Source organism: Herpailurus yagouaroundi, unplaced genomic scaffold (assembly GCF_014898765.1).
Source record: "Herpailurus yagouaroundi ecotype Mexico unplaced genomic scaffold, PumYag 182, whole genome shotgun sequence".
Lineage (NCBI taxonomy): Eukaryota > Metazoa > Chordata > Mammalia > Carnivora > Felidae > Herpailurus > Herpailurus yagouaroundi.
This window is the reverse complement of record NW_024412413.1, coordinates 29,505,622-29,528,313: the sequence shown is the minus strand read 5'-3', so window position 1 is coordinate 29,528,313 and position 22,692 is coordinate 29,505,622. Positions and strand designations below refer to the sequence as shown.

The 22,692-nt window shown below is 34.8% G+C and overlaps 1 pseudogene; it reads right to left on the bottom strand.

Annotated features, from left to right (window-relative positions):
- Positions 1 to 19,535: 19,535 nt before the first annotated feature.
- On the bottom strand, positions 19,536 to 19,697 carry LOC121041160 (uncharacterized; annotated as a pseudogene).
- Positions 19,698 to 22,692: the final 2,995 nt, after the last annotated feature.

Below are 22,692 nucleotides of genomic sequence, written 5' to 3'. Positions count from 1 at the left end.
ATGTATTTAATTGCCAAATATTTGCATATTTTCTAGATATTTTACTGTCAATTCTAATTTAATTCTGTGATAGTTTTAGCTCAGAATTTATAAGATTTTAATCTTGAGTTAGAAGTACTTTATAGACAAGCAAAAGTTTACCATGGGGAACATGCACATACAATGTTTACGTATTTTGCAGTCATATTCTAATAATGTCAGATCAAGGTATTTAACAAAAATGTTCAAATTTTCTAAATCCTTATTTTTTTCTGGTGGACCCTCCCCAGATTCACAGATTCCTATATCCAAATGTCTGTTTCACATGTCAACTTTAATGTCTAAAAGATACTTCAGACTTCGCAGGGAGCTTTGCACAAATATGTCCCCACACAAAATCTCCACTAATTCAGTAAGGTCCTCCGTTATTCAGCCCTTTGTCCTTTGCCCACGTCAAACACTAAGAATAATCCTTTACTTCCTCTTTTTTTTTTTAAATCTTACTCACTACTTCCAACCCATTAATGGATTCCATTCTACCTCCAAATATTAAATCTGACATTTCATTGGCATCCCTACTGATAAATCTGTGATCCAATCATGTTATCTTTCACTGACTGCTCACCCGACTGTTCCTGGCTGTATGTCCCGGTTGTCAAAAAGAGCCAGGGTGATCTCATTAAATCATTCATTGTCTTCCTATTGCAACCAGATTAACATAAGCTCCCTATCATGGCCCACAGGACCTATATGAGATGGCCCCTGAATATTTCTCCAATACTCAGTACTCTTCCCCTTCATTATTCTCCTGACGTGGTGGATCTCAACACAAATATCAGCTCTTCAGAGGGACCTTCCTTTGACTTCTCAAATTCATGTACTACCCACCATCATATTCTCCATTTTATGCGATGTTATCTTTTTTATGACCCTGTTATTACCTGAAAATTTTATTTGGGTATTTATATATTCCTTATCTTCCTCATTCCTGGAATGTGATACTGTAAGGGGAGGGATTAGGTAAATTGTGTTTAGTGCTCCTGTTGTATACTTTATCTCTTGTACAGTGCCCAATATAGTATCTACCCAATAAATATTGATTGATTGATTGATTTTTTGACTCCTCTGAGTTTAGAAAGGAGATCTAGGCATTTCACTTAATTATCAATGATAAATATTCACAGATTTCACTAGCTACGTGGCTTTTTCATAGAAAGCCATGAATGGGAAGATTCCTGTAAGTCATTCACTTTTTAAATAACCCTCACTCCTTCTGTTTTAAATTCCTTCTCTATATTCTAAATTGATTCCTCCTGTCTCAACCCAGTATATGAAAAACAGCTGGCTGTGTCTCTTTGTACCTTTCTTTGAATGATGCTCATTCAAAGACCATCATAAGGCCAAGCCTTTTTCTTCTTTCCAAACTAAATAATTCTGCCATTTAAAAAAAAATTCTACCATTTTTAACACTTAGTAAAGCTCTGTATGCCTATTCTTGAAATCTTTCTCTGGACTCTGCATCCTTTTCCAGTAGAACTTTTTGTCATGTGCTAATGTTCTGTATCTGTGATGTCCAATACAGCAACCCCCAGCCATATGTGTGTAATGAGTACTTGAAATGTGAGGAACTAAGGGACTTAATTTTAAAATTGTATTTAATGTTGTTTATTTACTTATTTTTAATATTTATTTATTTCCGAGAGAGAGAGATGGAGACATAGACAGAGTATGAGTGGGGACACAGAATCTGAAGCAGGCTCCAGTCTCTGAGCTGTCAGCACAGAACCAGACATGGGGCTTGAACTCATGAGCCGCGATATCATGACCTGAGCCAAAGTTGGATGCTTAACCGACTGAGCCACCCAGGTGCCCCAAATTATATTTAATTTTAATTAAAATAAAATTTAAGTATCCACATGTGGTTGGGCGCCTGGGTGGCTCAGTCGATTAAGCATCCGACTCTTGACTTCCCTAGTTCGTGAGTTTAAGCCCCATGTCTGGCTCTGTGCTGACAGTGTGAAGCCTGCTTGGAATTCTCTCTCTCTCTCTCTCTCTCTCTCTCTCTCTCTCTCCCTCTGCCTTTCGCCTGCTCGCTCACTCTCTCTCTCTCAAAATAAATAAACGGACCTAAAAAATTTAAAAAATTAAAGTAAATATCCACATGTGGTTAGTGGCTACTGAAATCACACTATTCTTTTGGAAGCTGTGGAATATTCCGTATACTCTGAGGCATAAGCATATTTTACTTACCAGTGGTGACCCATATTAAATATGAAATAGTATATTATTTTTAAAGTTTCTGGGGAACAATGTTCCAACACATTTTTTACAGCAAATGTTGAAGTTAGATTGTCTTAAACTTGACTTTAATTATAAAATTGATGTTAGAACATTAATTAGCAGTATAAAAATCTTTTTGTTTATGGAAGAAGCTGACATTAAGAATCTTTATTTCTGCATTGTAAAAACTTCTGTGATGTTCTTCATATATGGCTTGATATCTTCATATATGTAATTGATATCTTCTTGATGAAATGAAATATATATATAACTATTTGGTTTTCCTATTTTTTTAAAGTAAATGCCATAAAGACTAGATTTTCCTCAGATACCATTTAATGATGCTATGTTTAAACTTCTTAACACTAATGAAATCCCTTGATGCTATACTTGTTTTCAATTTCAAGGTGAAGGATGTGTATTACTTAGAGACAACTGGAGGCATTTAAGAGTCAACCTCACATATCTGGGTCATGGTTCGGTCATGATATCCAATGTGCTTTCTGATTGAAGCACTTCTTCATTAAACAAGTAAGCAAGATTTATTACAGATTTAGTTCTCAAACACATTTTCCTGTTTCCAAATATTTCATTTCTGATTTGGGGTATTAAAATGAGTGCTACCTTTGTTTTGTTTTGTTTTTTTAAATACTAAATGTCTTGATTTAAGAAATGAGTGTCTATATTTGCTAGCTTATTTAATTGAGCTCCACATAATACTCAGGTTCCAAAACTCGTTTATGCTGAGTAAATTGGATATAAAATATAAAACCAATGCCTTTTACATTGAAATGTTAGGACTAGTCCTAGTCACAAAGCGTGCTTGTACATTTCTATACCACTTCTAATACCTAAGCTTTATTTAGGACAGAGATTTAAAAAAAAATTAAGGGCAGTAAAAGCCTTCCAGATGCATCTGTGTTATATCTCCCCTAAATAGGAAGCAGAACATATGGTTTATGAAATAAAGGGAATAGTGGACCATCATAATTTTAGGATTCCTTGAATATACCATCCCAAAGCCTCTTTTATTTTCCTTTTCCCCTCTTCATGGAATTAGCAATCTCTGACTCAATATGGCAAAAGTATAACTTTTAAAGAAAATTAGTAGTAAAGAATATAGTGCTTCAATAGCATTGAAATATCATTTAAATTCATTACCCAAGCTCATTACCCAATGTTAATAAACTAGGGGTAACACGTTTTACAACCATGTCTCTTTCAATCTCTCTGTGACACATGCATACACACATGTGTGCGATAAAGATACCAGCTTTAGCAAAAGTCACTTCTCTCATACAGGATCTAATCCCCCTTTGTTAGAATGAAAAGACTGGAGTAAAACCTCGGTAAAATAAACATGCTGTGTTGTTTTTGTAGAGTAGGAGTCTTCATATAAGTAGGATATCCCCCACCCTAGTACAGAAGGTGGTATTGCTCAAAGTTACAAATTTCATTGGTGCTAGGACAACTGAAATTTGGACCCCACTGCTCATAAATGTGAGACATTTTTCACTTAACTTCTTTTTTTTTAAATATTTACCTATTTTTGAGAGAGAGAGACAGAGTGCGAGCGGAGGGCGGGCAGAGAGAGAGGGAGACACAGAATCCGAACAGGCTCAGGCTCTGAGCTGTGAGCACAGAGCCCGATGCGGGACTCGAACTCATGAAACTGGAGATCGTGACCTGAGCCGCAGTTGGACGCCTAACCAACTGAGCCACCCAGACGCCCCCACTTAACTTCTTTCATGGTGCATGCAAATGATGTCTCATGTGTTGTGATGAACAGTAAACATGCAAACGACTGTGTTTGCCCCTGTCAACAGTGAAAATAAGAAATTTATTAGAGAGTTTCCCCATGAATATTCCAAATTTAATTAAATGAAATCCATTAGAAAGTGTGCCAGAGATGGCAAAGAAGGAAACTAGGGTGTATATATATGGTATCATATATAAATGGTTGATAGTCATATATATATATATATATAGTCATATATATATATATATATATATATATATATATATGGTTGGTGAGATGAAGTAACCACTAATACACACATACACATACATACTCATATTATATATACACATATATATACATATATACATATGTACATATATATACATATGTATGTACGTATATGTACATATGTATATATGTATATGTATATGTGTGTGTGTGTATATATATATATATATTTTCATTTCGGAGTTGAGAATTTACAAATACCAGCATCCTTTGCATGTGCTAATACATGGTCATTTTTTTTACCTCGCTAATCCACACACACATACACGCTGATACACACACATGCATGCACACACACATAACATCTTCATCTATAAGGTTTTCTCTTACTGTAGTTCTTAATTTTTTGACTCATAGAATTCTCATATGGATCTTTCTTTGTATATATATCTTGTGTTTTCATATCTTTCCTGAAGTCTGACCAGGCACCTCTCTTCTGGAACTTGAGAGGGCTTTCAAGGGTTTCACTACATCTCGTACACTCAACAAAGGTTTACTGAGCTGAAATTTTGTATCTCCTAAATAAGTCAAAATAGTGCATTTTCCTCTAGACAATTTTAAATTTAAAATGCCTTAAGAGAAGAATCTGAAAGATATTTTTTCTTTATTTGGCAAATTTTATTCTACAATATTTAGCTTCCATATTGTTAGTCTCAAATGTATCCTTAAGTGCAGAAAAAATTTAGACCCAGTAGTATATTTACATTTTATTAAGCAGAAGCAGGTGTTAAATGTTTCCATCTTAGGAATAGAAATAATATAGGCGTTATTTAGTAAAAACTAATACAGTATTTAAATCACTCTGAAGAGATTTATCTGCTTCCTAAAATTTAGGGTGATTTTAAGTCTTTTTAGTCTTGCCAAAAGTTTGCTGACTTATTCATCTTTTCAAAGAAACAACTTTTGGCTTCGTTGAAGCTCTCTATTCCATTTTTTTCTTTCTATGTCATGATATTCTGCTCAAAATGGCATTATGTCATTTCTTTTACTTTGCGGTTACTATGATTTTCTTCTGATTTTTTATTTTCCTTTTTTAAGTTTATTTATCCATTTTGAGAGAGGGAGAGTGAACGAGAACAAGCGGGGAGGGCCAGATAGACAGGGTGAGAAAGAATCCCAGGGAAGCTCCAAGCCCAGCTTGGAGCCCAACTTGGGGCTAGATCTCACAACTGAGAGTTCATGACATGAGCTGATATTGAGTCGGATGCTTATCCAAATGAGCCACTCTGGCACCCCTTCTCTGATTTTCTAAAGTGAAATTTTAATTGATTAATCTTCAGATTATTTTGCCTCATTTCCTTTTTATCCCTTTTTTCACAAATTAAAATGAAAAAAAAAAAAACCATGATTAGCAAAATGGAAACAAATGCAAAATACTTGTTACATGAGTTTGGGAAGCAGAGAAGATAAATAAAATATAAACAAACACAACGTGTAATTGAAAACATAAATCTAAACAGTCCAATGATGAGACATAGGCACAAGCAAATGTAGATGAATCTCTACAAACATACAATGAGCAAAACAAACAAAAACTCAAGCACCAAACGAACCTTCAAAGAAACAAAATTTAAAAGAGCCTCAAATTTTTATTCCACAATAGTAAATGCCAGAGGACAACAAATAAAACATCTTCAGGAGTTTGAAAATCTATTTGTTTTAAAATCAGAAGAAAAAAACTATTTTAAATGGAATGTGAATGTAACAAAGAATGATAACAACGAGCAGAATGAATCGTAGAAATAGCCAAGGTGTAGTGAAACAAAATAAACTCTTCTACTAATTTAGGTTGGAGATAATAAGACCTAAACTATATATAATTAGCAAATATAGGAAGGAAAACAAAAGCTTGAGAGTCACTGAATATCATGAACTAGTGTCATAGGGCATAATAGAGTTAGTATAAATCCTAAATTATGAATCATTTAGCTCAGCCTCAGCATACCAAATGGTAAATGGGACAATTACACCAAACTCATTTTGTGAGATAATACTATTATTTCCTGCATATCTATTTCTTCTATCTCACATGAGATAATATGTGGGAGGAAGCAGTGTGAACTTCCGAGCTATGTTCTAATATCAGGTATTATTCATGATTGCCTTTTTTTTTTTTTTTAAGTAGGCTCCAGACCTACTGTGGAGCCCAAAGCCAGGCTTGAACTCACGACCCTGAGATCAAGACCTGAGCTAAGATCAAAAGTGGGACACTTGACTGACTGAACCACCCAGGCACCTGTTATTCATGATTGCTTTTATTACTAAAGGTGAACAAAGAGGATTTGGCAACTCCTTTTATCTAGAAAGTAAGGAAGAGGAAACTCAAAAATTATTCCAGGATCCTAGGTCTAAATTCTGGAGCAAAAAGCACTATTTCAAAAAAAGACTGGGCTTATCATTTATCTTCTTTTTGAATTCAAGGCATTAATAATAAAAATGTAGATATATGAAAAAGTGGCAGAATTAAAGGAGCAAAACAATTCCCTATTCTACAGATGTGTTAACATGAAGAGCATTTTGTGCTGGAACATTTTAGTGGAGGTAGAAATGCTGAAGTTAAGTAAGCAACTATAAATGTAAATGTGGAACTTGAAAGACAACTTGGATTTGCTATTACACTGCCATTGAATTTTTAAAGTTCATCATTATTTAAAGATTTAATCTACTTCCTCACTTTTTAGGTACAAAGTTTAGGTAAAACATCAGATTTAGAGATAAAAAAAGATGCTTAATAAATGAATGAAACAAGATGAATAAAATACAGCTTCTCATTAGTTTAAGTCTTGAAGTTAGATTTTTTGTTGTTGTAGTTTGTTTTTGGGAGACAGTGCAAAGTAAAAATAGAAAATCAGGATCCAATATTAGGCAAACTTGATTAGGCGGTCCATGAAAATAATATCAAGGAAAATAAAATGAAGCAGTTGTAGTGGCTGGAGTATAAGCAAAGCATTATAAGAGACAAGATGAGGCAGTTGCCAACGGATGCTCAATAAAACCAATAATAGGAGAAAAGTCAAGGGGAAAGAGAATATTAAATTTAAAAAAAAAACCTAATTTTGGAACAAGGAAATCATTGGCAACCCTAGGGAGAACAAACAGAATATTAAATAAAAAAAAAACTATTTAATTTTGGATCAAGGAAACCATTGGCAACCTTAGAGAGAACAATTTCAGAAGAGCAGTGTTGATGGAAGCCAGTTGGCAGATAGTTAAGGCAGTGGGAGAGTGGAGAGGAAACAAAAGCATCAATCCTTGAAGAGATATGGATAATTTTTCAAGTTGGTATTCTCAAATCCCTGCCACAGACCCTAGCATTAGTGTGGGAATACCAAAAGTATTTTGAGGTAAATTGAATTGAGTGTGAGAGTTCAAGATGATGTTTAAAAGTTAGGAAAGCAGAAAAAAGATGAGGTAACACAATGGGTTAGGGCCCCAGAAATGGTACGAGTCATTGTTGACATAGACCTGGGATCTTGAGCCAGTTGTTGATAGATCAGAGTATTGTTGCATAAGGAGGCTCGAAGATTGAGGCTAAAGATGATACAAAGACCAAAGTTTCCAGCAAGCATCTGGACAACAGGTGGGGGATTCCCCCAAGGTGGTATTATGCTAGTCTTCTCCAGCTAGTAAATTCCTTATACCCTTTCGTCTGCACTAAAGCCAATCCCTAGGCAGGAACAAAGAAGACGTGGAGACATAGAGATAACAGATGATACATCTTGGGAAATTGAATTCAAAGAGAGAAAAAGAGAAGCTGAAACAAAATTTGTAGTTAGTAGAAGAACATTTGGGCTAGGATGGGGGTTTATAATTGGTACTGAGATCTAAAGAAAATCAGAGAGAAATGGAAAGAAAATATAAGATGAATGAGAACTCTCTTCTTCCCAGAGCTAAAGAGGAAGAACAAGAAGAAAGGTATAAGAGAAAAGCTGTCAAGTTGATGATGAGGAAAAATACTGAATTCATATCAGAAAACTTAAATCTCCTCAAGTAACAACATATTGGGCCATCTGACGACAAGACATGTCAAAAGAAAGTGACAAAATTGAAGATATCAGAACAGAGTTGTTCCTATAGAAGAATCATAAAGTAAACAGCAAAAAAAATAATAATAATAAATATTTTCCCACCATTTAAAAAAATGGGCCAGGAGCTATTTTGTATTATGCATCATGTATCGTAACAAGTGGGCGAAGAAAGCAGTGAGAATGATCCAAGAATGGGATAGTAAAACACATGGCATTTGAGTTAGCCATGTCAAATTAAGTCATAATAGCTGAATGACCTCTTGCCTTCATCTGACTTGTTCTTAAATAGCCAGGATTTAAGATTTTCGCGTTAGTGTCTATGTGCATCACTGCCAGTTAAACTTCCTATATGTGGTTTATTTATGAGATAGAGACTTCCAAATATGAAAGCATTGCTATTCTGGTAGTTCTCAACAAACAAACTTTTCAAAAAAGAATAGCCTGGATTAGCAAAATATTCCTGGCCATCCATGTGATGAAATACAATGTATAGCTATAGATCTTTATTTCAAAAACATCTCTATCTAACATGTTTTACATAGAAGTTCATCCATGATGTCCTAATTTTAATTTAAAAACTCTGTGTTATCTTAATTTTTATTTCAAATTTTCAACTTGCTATTCCAGGTTTCTGTGTTTTTTTCCCCCTTCACTGATACCAGATTTCTTCCAATAAATTCTTGCTTTATTAGTTCCTGCATAACTGTTATGCAGGAATTGACACTATTTTGTTATCATGCTTCTCCCATCCTTTAGTTTTTGGAATTTAATAGTTTGGTATTTTTTTTTAAATTACAGATTCAATAATATTCACACCTCAGTGCTAGGTGTGGGAGATCAACAGGGCATAAAAATATAGAGTTCCAGATCACGTGGATCTGTCTAGTAGGAAAGACAGATGGTAATAGCATAATAATACAGTCCTATTTTCATTGAGTAATTAAAGGCAAGTAATATAATAATTTTCCTCTTTGATCTCCTAAAAAGATGATAAGGAGAACACAGAAACTGTTAACTACAATGGGTAATCATATCACATAATATACACAATATACAATATCTAAAACTGTATATATATATGAATACCTATAATATGGTTAATAATTATATATAAATGACATATAACTGTTAACTTTATATGTATGCTTATTATAAGATAGATAATTTTACATTATAGCTATGTATATGTATTAATATCTCATATAATAGATAAAATAATGTTATATACATATACATATAGGTATGTGCATTATTTATGTGGACATATATGACATTAATTTAGTCTAAATTATGAAATTTATTAGCATCTTTAGATTTATCTGTATATAAATTATTCTGGTGCGAACATCCATTTTCTACCTTTTACCCAAACTGAAATATTTAGTGTCCAAATCTCAACAATAGTTTGACCCTAATTACGCTATTCTTCTCCAACATCTCAAGGCTTTACCTCCTGTTGCTTTTATTGTTATTATCCACCTAAACTACCTCCCTTAATGTCATTTATTTCAGAACCTGCTGCTTTAGCATACATTCCCTTCATTCAGAAGATGCCCTGCACATTTTCACCCAGAGACATCAACACCAACATGTCACTCTTGTGTGTAGACACGTAAATAAATGTAAATGTTAACAGGTCCACCTGTTCCAAACCCACCTCATATCTTTGACAACTTTTCTTTTATTATATACTCTCATACCTTCCTGCCTTTTCTTTTTCAATTCTTTTACGATGTTGGCACTTAATGATACTATTCTTCTTAAACTGTTGGCTTTACTTTACCTCTCTTTCTTTCATACTCTTTTCAGTTCTTAAGAATGTTGGTTTTAGGTGATAGTTGTTATCTTGAAAGAGTCAACTTCTCTGAATCCCAGATTCCTCAGCCTGTAAAATGTGGATAGAGATATCTGGTTTGGAGAATACTGTGAGAATTAAATTGAATAATATGTGTATGCACTCAGGACAATGTTCAACATTATGGTTATGGTGACTATCTACATTTAATATTTCAATGTAGAGCTTCTTCTAGACTTCCAAACAGTGTCTCTCCTTCTCTCTTCACTGTGGCACATAACTACCTAAAACAGCTAAGTCCTCTTTGTATGACCTGACTTGTCTTTTGTCCTTTACTTTTTAAATGTTTAGCTTTTTCTTTCTAAGATGTTGACCTGAATAAATATTGCCACAACAAAATACCATCCTGGACCTGATTATTTTCTTCTTGGGCATAATTAGTATTTCCTTAATTTATTGACTTAGCACCTGGACCAATTATCTTGTTTTGTTAAAGTAAGAGCTAATCAAGGCGAGAAATAGGAGTTCATTCTCTATTCAGGCCAGTTGGGGTTGCACTGAAAACACATTTCTTTCATGGTCACAGATGTGCCCCCAGGCCTGACCATCTGCTTAGCAAATGAGTAGAAGCGCCAGGGTAAGCCACCCTGGACCATATTATACAGACCAGTCCCAGCACTCAGCATTCTGGCCCACTAATCGCTGCATCATCATATTTAAAGACTAGAGCACAGCTGAGCAGATGTCTTGGTTGTGATCCAGGAACAGTACCAATGGAGGGGTGAGGAAAATAAAAGCCTAGACAAAGTGGCATCCAACAGGGAACCTGAATATACTGATATAGATGTGCCTTTTATCACAAATTATTTTAAAAGACTAGGCAATTTTTATCTTTAATGATTCTTCAGGGGTTCCAGTAGGAAAGACAGATAGTCTTTCTGCAAGAGGTTCAAGTGAACATCTATTTGAAATTTTTATCCTAAGCCAATTTTATGTGGTGATAACTTAAAGTGTTGCATATAATTTTGGCAACACTTTAAGTTTCAAAATGGTGTGCTCTTGGTTGCTATGTCATGACTTGTCTGATCTGGAAGATTTTTCACTAAAATTTTCACTGAATTAAAGAATTTGAATTATAGCCCTGAAAGGGGGACTTTGGCAAGCAGTGGAAGGGATCTCCAACCTCTCGATGCCTTCTGAATTCTAATTAGGCAAATATAAAGTGGTTCTGTGTCAGAGCAAGTTTCCCAAAAGACAAAGCTGCCGCATTAAATCAAAAAGCACAAATGTCAGCACAACTCTGAGACACTGGAGTTTCCAATAAGAAAAAAACTCATTAAATGAATGGTGCTTTTCACAGTGTTCTGTTTTTAGTCCCCGTCAGTGAAAATTATGAGAATCTGTTTTTTCAAAGGGAGAAAACAGAGGTGTTCACAGATGAATAGCGAATGTATATTTGACACTTTTATCTTCCAGGGACAGTTTGATCAAGTTACTAGTTTATTATCTTTGAAGTACTAATGAGATTTTTCCTTACAGAGGAAAGTATTTTTTGTTCATAAGAATTATCAAAGTTTTTTTTTTTAATTACATATATAGTACCTACTACTTTTGGCACTCAACAATTAAGTCAATGGTCAGTGAGCTTATGGAAGTGGCATTCCAAGTCATTAATTCACTATAATTTCAGATTTCTTGAGCCAGAGATATTCTTTGATGATTAGGAGATCTATTTATATAATGTCAATATCATTGTAGACAAGCAATAATGATTTAAAAAATTGTTTATGACAGTTTTTTTTAATTAAAATAGAATAAAGTCAGCCCACATGAATTTTGATTTTACTTTTCTTTGTAAAAGTTGCTGGAGAAAAATCACCCCTTGAGGGAGTCGTTATGAGTCATATTTCTCTGTTCTGTTTTTCCTGGGATAGCTGCTGGGAGCAGAGGCTTTCAAGAGGGACCATAATGCTGTGTTTTCTGGAAGCAGTGAGTGTTTTATTTCGTCTTTGCATCCTCTGTGCCTGATACACAGGAGGTATTTAGTGATGGTTGTTCAAGAAATAAATCTACTTTGGAGGTATTCTTTTCAGGTATGGTTGTAGTAAGGTACTATTGTATTGAATTATATTTTTCTCCCATTTCACTGTGGCCTTGCTTATCTTTGCAACCCCACCTCCATGAAGATATGAGTGAGACCATCAATCATGCCTTTATTTTATCAAACACCATTAACTCAACCCAATGTCTGACCAAATACTAAAGCTCACGGATATGCTCTTAATTAGAAATACAGAATAATAATAATAATAACAATATTAATATTAATAATAAAGGAACAGAATATTAAACCTCCAAGCACTCATCCTGAAAACAAACCATAACTCTCAAATGTCTAGTATGTATGAAAGTTCCAAATGTTAATAAAGTATTCATGAAAATGGATATATTAATTTTTTGTAATCAAGACAGCTAAGTAAAGAAATTTTTTCATGGGTTTAGCCCCAATATTTAGAAAAGCTGTAATCCTTAAAAATCTTAAGGGCATTATGAATTTTTTAGCTGCATTTTTCTACTTTCTATCTCAATGTTTACAATTATTTTTATATTTATAGTACTTCAAAGAGAATTTAAAAGATTCTTTTATCCTTTTATATTATATATAAACTTTGTACCATACCTCAGATCCTATGGGCAATGAAGATGTTATAAATATGTATATGGGATTTAAAAAATTTCCTGATTGCTGTCTCTGTATGGAATACAGTACCTAGCACATAAGTGTCTAATGAATCTTTTATAGTAGAACTAAACTGAGAAGCTCTATGTCTGAAAATAGAATTGAAGGGAAATTGAAGTGGTGGAAATACTTATTCATAGACTATAATATGTAAATGAGGGCCACAGTCCATAAACCCTTGCAGTAAAGTATGATCCACTGGTGAAAAAGGACAGACAAGAATAATGTCATTAGTAGGACTATCTCATTTTGAACTGAGATAAGGGAAATAATGTATCAAGGTAGCCACATCTTGCTTCAGAAGTAAAGGGAAGTTGAAATAAGAAAAGCCCATTTTTGTTTGGGAGATAAAAGAAAGTGAATCAATTTGTGAATTCTAGAGGACTACATGAGTTAAACATTGCTATACTCTAAAATACTCTGGTAAAGTGTTTGACTTTGAATTCTTCCATATGCTAAGGGATGATGTGTTGCTTATTCTTAATAGTTTGATTTGTGTCACGAATGCTGTCTCAGGCATGACTCACTGATAAAATGAAATTAGAGGAAAATAAGATTTCCAGCTTCAATGAAACTATCTCTCAGGATCTACAGGTAGGTCAAGGAAGTTTCCAAATCAATGTAAGATTTGATTGTGTAATTTTTTTATGTTCAGTCTTTCTATTATTGATATTTTCAGGAGAAAATTATTTAAATGAAACAATATGTTGGCTTTCTGTAATACATTTGAGTCTAGTATATAAATCAGGGAAACCCTTGATTCTTTCCAGAGATTCTTGATTAAATAAATTGATAAATGTGGTCATCCTGCTTAATTTAAGGTTAATATTTTAAGGCACAGGAAAAAGGTAAGGAAATCTTAGTTTAACAGAATATCAAAAGAAACTATTATCTGTCTCAAAAAGATACCTATATTCCTATGTTCATTGCAACATTACAACAGCCGTGGTATGAAAACAACTTAAGTGCCCATCAATGGATGAATGGATCAAAACTACAAAGCATTATTCAGTCTTAAAAAATAAGGAAATTCTATCATTTGAGATTGCTGGATTAGCCTAGAGGGTAAAATTTCAAGAAAAATAAACTAGACAGAGAAAGACCGATATATGCATGGTATCACTTATATGCAAAAGCTTAAACAAAAAAAGAAAAAGAAAAAGTTGCTCATAGAAACAAAAAATCGAAAAGTGTTTGCCAGGGGCTGGGAAGTGGGAGAAATAGGGAGAAGCTGGCAAAAGGTGGTTTGCAGCCTCAAGAAGTTCTCCAGGCAAAATTTGAAAATGGCTCTCACACACAAAAGGCAAGGAGAGATCAAAGAGGCAGAACTCTTTGAATTGTTAGGTGGCAGGTTTAAAGAGTAAAGGAACTCATATATACCCGAGTCTTGTCTTGGGTGACCTCAGGATAAGATCTCTGCACCCCTACCTGCCAGAATCTTCCTCTATATAGAGGCTTTAGTTGGATTCAATCACATGTATTGTCCAGGTAGTCTCAACACATTTGCTCTCTGAAGGCTGTGTTCTTGACATGGCTTCCACCATAGAAACCGTGAGAAGAATGTCCATTTCAAGGACAGAAGAGTTGCCTGCCTTTAGTTCTTGAGTCAACCAGTTAAAACATGCTCTTGATCACCTCCTCTGACAATAGGGTACAAACTTTGTTATAAGATGAATAAGATGGTGATCCAATTTATAACATGGAGACTATAGTTGGTAACACTATGTTGTATAATTGAAATTTCCTAAGTGTAGAAATTAAGTCTTCTCTCTCTTCCACACACACACACACACACACACACACACACACACAAAGGAAATATGTGAGGTGATGGGTATGTGAACTAACTCCAAGGGGCAATATCTTTTCACAATGTGTGTGTGTCTCAAATAATCACATTGCATGCTTTAAATATGTTACAATTTTATTTGTCAATTATACATCAATAAAGCTAAAAAGAATTGAGTCCCAGGATCTATTCGGTAAACCTTAGAACCATTACACTCAGTGACAAACAAAGCAATTACAAAGGAAGAACCAACAAATGCAAACGAGATTTTTTTTCAAACTTTACATGGTAATTAAGTAGTTCTTATACATTAGTATGAATGAGGAGTCTGTTTCCTTGGGGCTATATTGGACGACATGTTTTCAGAAGCATTCATTTAAAAAGTCATTATAATGGGGTGGCTAGGTGGCTTAGTCAGTTTAGCGCCTGACACTTGATTTTGGCTCAGGTCATGATCCCAGGGTTGTGGAATTGAGGCCCGTGTCGGCTCCGTGCTGAGCGTGGAGCCTGCTTAAGATTGTCTCTCTCTCCCCTTGCCCCTCTTGCCCACATGCTGTCTCTCTCTTTAATAAAAAGTCATGAAATTGAAATGATCCTTTATTTCTGAACCCTCCTTTTATCTCATGGTCTCTTAGCAGTAACAGGATTAAAATTAGTGTGTAACGTTGTTTTTTCCTGTGGAGATGATTGTTCAAAAGGTTAGAGACGTTAATGGGCTGTTCCAGGTTGAGTTTCTCTTGGATCAGCCAAGTTTGCTCTAAGTTAAGTATTCACAGTCTCAGTCCCCATCTAGAGACACAAGATCCCAGTCACAACAGTCTTACAATAATAACATTAAAGCTAAACATAAAATTATAATATAATTAGATAATAAATAATGATTACAGTCAAATGATCTGCTTCATTTAACCCTCCTATTAATCATATGAGATTTTGACACCCGTTTTACATTTGAGCAAATCGAGGCTTAGAGGGTTTACGTGAACTGCCAGATGATATAGAGCCAGAACCAGATTTGAACGAAGTTTGTAAAATCCAAAATCCATGTCATGAATCCGTGCGCTAGTGTTTCCCCTACTTAAAATGTGTGTGGGTATATTTTCATGTGTTTTGAGAATTCTATTTGAGTGAATACGTATGGCTGCCATTAATTCAACATTTTCTAATGAAAGAAGCAACAATTGGCCCATATTGTAGTAAAGTGAATTATTTTGCATTCACTATTTTCCAAAATACTTATTGATCAAAATAGCCTGGTCATTCTGTGGAGCACTGAGGGTAAAGGAGAAATTAAGCACACAATAATACCTTCCTTGTGGAGTGTGCATTTTGGTAAGTAATGGAAGACAGACAACAAATAGTAAGTTATTAAAATGCACGGAATGGAACATGATGGTAACTGATGGAGAAAAAAGACAAATCAGGGCATAGGAAGGAGATGCATGAGGTTATGGGGTTACAATTTAAAAAGGATGCTTCATAAGAAGATGATATTTAATCCAAGAACTCAGTGAGTAAATAGAACAAAGTGAGCCTTGTGATCCTCTGGGGAAAGAGCCATGCAGGCAGAGGCCATGTAAGGAGGAGAGCCTGAGCTGCTGGGACCTGCTGTGTTCAAGGAATAGCAAGGAAGTCAATGTGCTGAGGGCACAATAGGCAGGGTGAAAGCAGTGGGAGAGATTGGGTGGGGATTTGGAGGCTGTCATAGGAGTTAGTTTCATTCTGAGTGGATCAGAGCCACTGAATACATACATACACGCATGCACACATACATTGTGTGTGGTGTCCGAGGACAAGGTTTGGAGAGGATATATTACATTTGTATTTATTTGTAGCCCATATTTATTTATTTTTATTACATGTTTTTATATATAAAGTATATAGCTTTAGTACCATATAAAGTGCAAGCCATTAATATAATTCCTTTGTCCAGATAAATGGTACACTTAAAGATTGTAATTCTTTTCAATGAAAACATACACTTTTTTTAAAAATGACCATTGTTTATTCACGGTCACTTTATTAGATATTCCATTAAATTATTTATGATTTTTACCACAATGATATATTCAGTATTTCCCTTGGTATATAAGGTGAACTATTTTATTTATTTATTTAAAAAATTTTTAAATGTTTATTTATTTTTGAGAGAGACAGAGTGTGAGTAGGGGAGGAGCAGAGAGAGAGGGAGACACAGAATCTGAAGCAGGCTCCAGGCTCTGAGCTGTCAGCACAGAGCCCCATGCAGGGCTCAAACCCACGAACCCCCTGAGATCATGACCGGAGCCCAAGTCAAAGGCTTAACCAGCTGAGCCACCCAGGCGCCTCAAAAGTGAACTATTTTAGATTTCATAATTCTAAAGTATGTTTTCAGTCCTTAGTCTGGGAAATTACATGGGAGTCCATTTCTCCCCAACAACCTTATTCCTATTTAGGTCCTAATTAGGGACTTCCCTAAATCCCTATTTAAAGTTTTCTATTTGCATATTGAAGACAGTATAGATTGAGGACTTTGAAACAATTTCAACTTCAGTCCTCTGTCTCTGCATTCTCTGTATTTCATGGACTGCTTGAGGCTGATTTTGTGTGAAAGACTCCCAACTGTTATTACTTTGTTGGAGAAAGCAAGAGGAAAAAAGAATGTCTTAAATTAATTTTTTAGACCATACTTAGTCCAGATTTTCTTTCCTTTCATATCCTCTCTGCTTTTTGGTATTATTGAGGTTCTTTAAATAAGGCCTTGAGCTACTCATTGCTAGTGATTCAATACCAAGACTTTTTGTTAAAGGATTTTATTTTGGTTCAAGGAAAAGAAAACTACGAAACTGGTAATTCTCTTTTGAAATATCGTATCAGTGAAAACCAACAAATGCCAGTTTTCAACGTTAATAAAAGTTCAAGTAAGAAAACAAAATTTGCGTAGATAACTTTTTATCTGAAGCATTTCAGCTTTAAGTTAGCATGCTTTTAGGTAAAACTACATTTTATTTTCAATGCTTTCATATTTAATTTCATTAAAATGGAATGATTTTAATATCTATTTCCTTCAAATTAAATATTAATTCCAAATCCCCATTCTGTGTGTATATATATATATATTTTTTTTTTCAAAATATGTCCCTATTCAACACAATTGCATGTTTTTATTTTGGATATTTCCTATTAAAAAAATCAAACTAGCACATGTACTCATTTAAAACTCATTTTACATTGCTTCATTTGTCTTGTTTTCTGAGCAGAGCTATGGCAAAAGCATGGGGTCATTCTCCACTCACATGCTTTGTATATGTGAACAGCTTTTTTTTTTTTTTTTCTTTTTTTGTAATATAGCAGAAATGTGTGGTCAGTGTTTTGGCCCTTCAGGCACTCATCAGGCACGATGGTTCACAGAAGTGAACTGGGTACCAAGAATTTAAAGTGCCTTGAAATCATTAGATGATTAGCTTTCCCTTGAGTTCTTTGTCACCCTGAACAGATTTTCTGAAGGATCTGTTACAGTCTTCTTCCCCTGGTACTGATCAAGGAAAACAAAAATAGAAACATCATTGAGTACAATGTTGATCTGGAGACTCGCATTGTTTCAAAAGAGAATGCTAGGAAACTGCTACAAAGTACAAACATTTATCCAAGCGTGATGGACAATGCCAATTGTTTTGCCTTGAAATCCAGAGCTTTTCAAAGGCCCTTTCTCAAGTGCACTTGGGCCTTAAATAGTAAACCCACTTTTTCATGTGAAAAAAATGCGGAAGGTATCTCTCAGTCATGCTTATACTGGTCTTATGAAGCAAATAAAACTGCATGTGAATAAAGGTTGATTTAATGTTTGTAACAGTGAGAGTCTATTTTCAATATAAAAAATGACCAGGCTCAGGCAGCCAGTCAAAACTAGAAATGGGATCAACTCTCATTGAAAAAAAAAATCATGAATATAATGTGGACATTTATCATTTATGGCAGTATTCTGTGAACATATGCTATGCGGATTACTGGGTGTAAAATATGAAGAGACATTTTAAGTAAAGATGGATAAAGTAGGTGCATTTATCTTTCTCTTTGAATATAATTGAGATGGTTGAATGCACAGAAAACACAGACCAACCACTTCCCTTGATGTTAAGCATATTTGGATTTTTGGGGCCTGAATAATAATAAACCTCTATAGTAATACCATGAAAAGGGATCTTTTCCCCCTCATTTGTAAAGCTCGTGTTCAAGCAAGAGTATCAATATTTTTTTTCCATAAGTGGTCCATTTAAAAAAAAGTAGTCCTCATATCAATGCCACTTTCAATACAGCTTCTTCTCAGTATTAGCCTTATGAACAAGAAACATGTCCTTCAACCACTCCAATCTTAAAAAAAAAAACAAAAAACCACAAATACACTTTGGTGGTCCAATAAATGAGACTGTGCTGCTGTGATCTGTTTCTTAGGATGGAATAGTGAGGGTTGGCAGTTATTAACAAGTATTGTCATCTCCACAGATGCTACAGATCACAGAGGCTCCTCCAGAGAAGGGCTTTATACTGGCCCTCTGTAACATTTAAATATTTAAAATTTCACATTGCAATAAAAAGCTTATTTCTAAATGAAGTCCATGATCATTCTGGATATAAAGCCTAATGACACTGGCTCAGTCTTCAGGAAGAAGTGAGAATAAATGGGTCCATACAGAATACGAGTCTCATAGGTTTTAGCCAGAGAATGTTTTTGTTATGATTGTGGTTGTGGCTGTAATTATTCCCATTTTTGTCGAGCCTTCACTTATGTGGCGGCTCCAAAAATTGTTTACTTTGGGACCATATTTTAAATTACAATAATATTTAATATAGTGATACTTGAGTACATCCTTTCCCAACCACAAGGTAAAGCTAGTTCCAATGCCTTTGCATTTTTAAAAATATAGTTAAATACCTGTGAATTTCCAATAAAAGTCCTTGTCTGTCCAGTTTGTTAACTACCAAATTAACAGAGAGTTTCAACAAAAATGTGTCCCTGAAATGAGAATTTCTACTTAAATTAGCTACACTTGATCTTAGCCAAAAGGCTGAGAAGCGATTGTACTTAAATTAACTAAATTGTTTATTAATTTGTCTACTTGCTGTAAGAGTAACAGGACGAGATTTTGCTCATGACTCCCATTCTATCAGGTACTGCTAACTTACCAAGTAGCATTTCTGAGGCCTATTACAATGATGTGGAGAACTTAGAATAACTAATAATTGGAGCAAATGTAAATGTTACAGCCTGACTAGCTGCTTCTCTGTTTCAGATCCTGCCTCTAGCCACGCCCACCAAACAAAGAAACAAACAAACAAACAAACAAAAAAAAAACCCAAACTATGTGTGTAACACTAGGAACCTGATAAATCTTAGATTACAAAATGAATTTTCTAATTGGACATTGAGAAATTCTTAGGATTCTTCAGAATCCTTATTTCTAGCATGTGTAGGAAAAGCAGGAACCAAAGGTAGCCCCCATTCCAACCCAAGCAATTTCACTTCTCTCTTTTATATATAGAGAGACACAGCTGCTTTAAATATTGGTTTGTTTGATTTTGAGAGGAAGGAGGGAGGGAGGGAGGGAGGGAGGGAAGGAAGGAAGGAAGGAAGGAAGGAAGGAAGGAAGGAAGGAAGGAAGGGGCTCTATGGGAAGAACCAATTGTCTAGAATATGACTTTTAAAAAAGTTTATTAATTAGCATTCTTAGATCTAAAATCTAGCTTGTGTTACTTTGCAAACATTTGATCTTTTTGTTTGTCTAAGAGCCACATCTTGCCCTCTGAAAAGAATTTTGAAAGAATCAGTAACAATGAATCCTTGTAGTATAAATGAAGCCATTTTGCCTAACTCCAAGGACTGTTTCAAACCCTGAACAGTGGAAGAATTAGTTACTGTGTACTTTAGAGAGAGACTCCATTACTGTTTTTAAACTAACATTATTTTGAAAGTATGTTCTATCTTTAAAGGAAGTTACACAGGGGCACCTGGGTGGCTTGGTCGGTTAAGCGTCCGACTTCGGCTCAGGTCATGATCTCACAGTCCGTGAGTTCAAGCCCCGCGTCGGGCTCTGTGCTGACAGCTCAGAGCCTGGAGCCTGTTTCAGATTCTGTGTCTCCCTCTCTCTCTGCCCCTCCCCCGTTCATGCTCTGTCTCTCTCTGTCTCAAAAATAAATAAACGTTAAAAAAATTATTTAAAGGAAGTTACACAGAAAAAAAAAGCTGAATTGGAAAAAATCATGAAACTGAATCACTAAACAAATAATACCAGATGAAGATACCAATATTAGATTACCTAAAGGCAAACATATATTCTAAATATAATAACAGGAAGAAAACCTTGTTTTCTAGTCACCCAATTTTTATTTTTAATATCTGCTTATACTTGAAAGAATTTCTCTTACTATATTCACCTTTAGAAATCAATCTTTCCAAAACCAGGAATGGGGAAAAAGGAGACCCTCAGCAGTATTTTTAGACCTACTAACTTATCAAAACATCCCATTAGAAACATCCAGACTTTTTCTTTCATACATTGGGTTCTAGTCTAGTAGAAGTCTTTACTGATGACAAAAGTAATACAGGAAATCTGGAAATGTAAAAAGGCCATAAAGACAAAAGGCAAACTCCACAAATTCTGGCACTTTCCCAATATTTTGGTTTATTTCCTTTTTCCAAGTCATTTCATGTGAAGACACATGTACAGACAGACATAAATATAATTTGATTTTTTAGCTCATCACTCCTTAGGAAAAACATGCTGAGCAAACCTATTAATTTGATAATTCTTATCAGCATTGTTACTATTTTAAATTGTTTCTTATCTCATAAAGTGTTAAGCATTGATTCCCAAAAATACTTCTCAAAACAGAAATACTTTGGTTTTGCAGGAGAGCAACCATGGTCATATATGAATGTATTAAGGCTACATGCTAACACTTTATGAATAAGAAAGACAGGGCATAGGCCTGAGAGATTTGCAAAGTGAAAATTGGTGCTTGTTTTATTTCCTTCAAGTTCAGGCTTATAGTGGAAATTAGCTCATGTCTTTAGAATTGTTGCCATTGCTTTAATTCCCGAATGGGCTTTTTACTCTGCACCTGTCAGAGTGATCACTGGAACGTATGACACAATTACAGAGTGTATTATATCTTCTGGAGAGTTAAGACAGATACTCACATTTTTAGGAGACAGAAAGAAAGATATGGATTCAATGAGTAAATTGTTCAACATTACAGAGCAAAGTTAAGTCTTAACCCAATTTCCCAGCACCAAAATGTGTTCACTTTTCACTCTTTGATATTACCTCTTTTATGGGGAGAACCAGAGTCTCACAGTAGAAGCCACATCTACTTATGTGCTAAACCAAATAAAATCAATTTAACATAAACTCACTTTAAAATGCACATTGCTTGAGCTCGTGTATTTCGCTGGTGAAAAATGTAATTTCTAACTGTCTTTACGATAAACTTCAAATACTTTAGGGCCACTGATATTGCAAGTGGTACATATGAGTACGGTAAACAAAGCAGCAGTCCCTTGTTTTGATTTAGTTTATGTTACAGATTTTGAATAGTCAGAAGTGTCGGAGGAAGCCTTTAATTTGCCTCCTGTGTAGCAAATCTAAAAAGAAGAATGCTTTTGCAAACAGAACATTTCTCTCAAAAAATTCCCATGCACAGGTGGTTATTCTGCTTCTTTACGTATTTGCCTGATGAGTCCTGTTTGACAGTCCTCTGTTCTTGACAAAATTAGAAGTGTTTACTCCTGAAAAGAGGCAGAATATACTGCCCCAAAATATATCTTTTACGCATAAGGATTATTTTGAACTTGTTATATATAAAGATAGCAGATATGGGAGAATTTCTGAAAACTTCTGAAAACAGAGAACTTGCCTTTTTGTAAGTGACATTTGTGCTTCCCTATCTATGCCAGGAAGAGGACAATTAAATCTCTAGAAACCTAAACTGGAGAAGATTTGGACTTAAATCTGCCTATCAATCATACCCTTGTTGACTGTGCTTTGCCTGATAACCTCCCATAAAGGGCTCTCC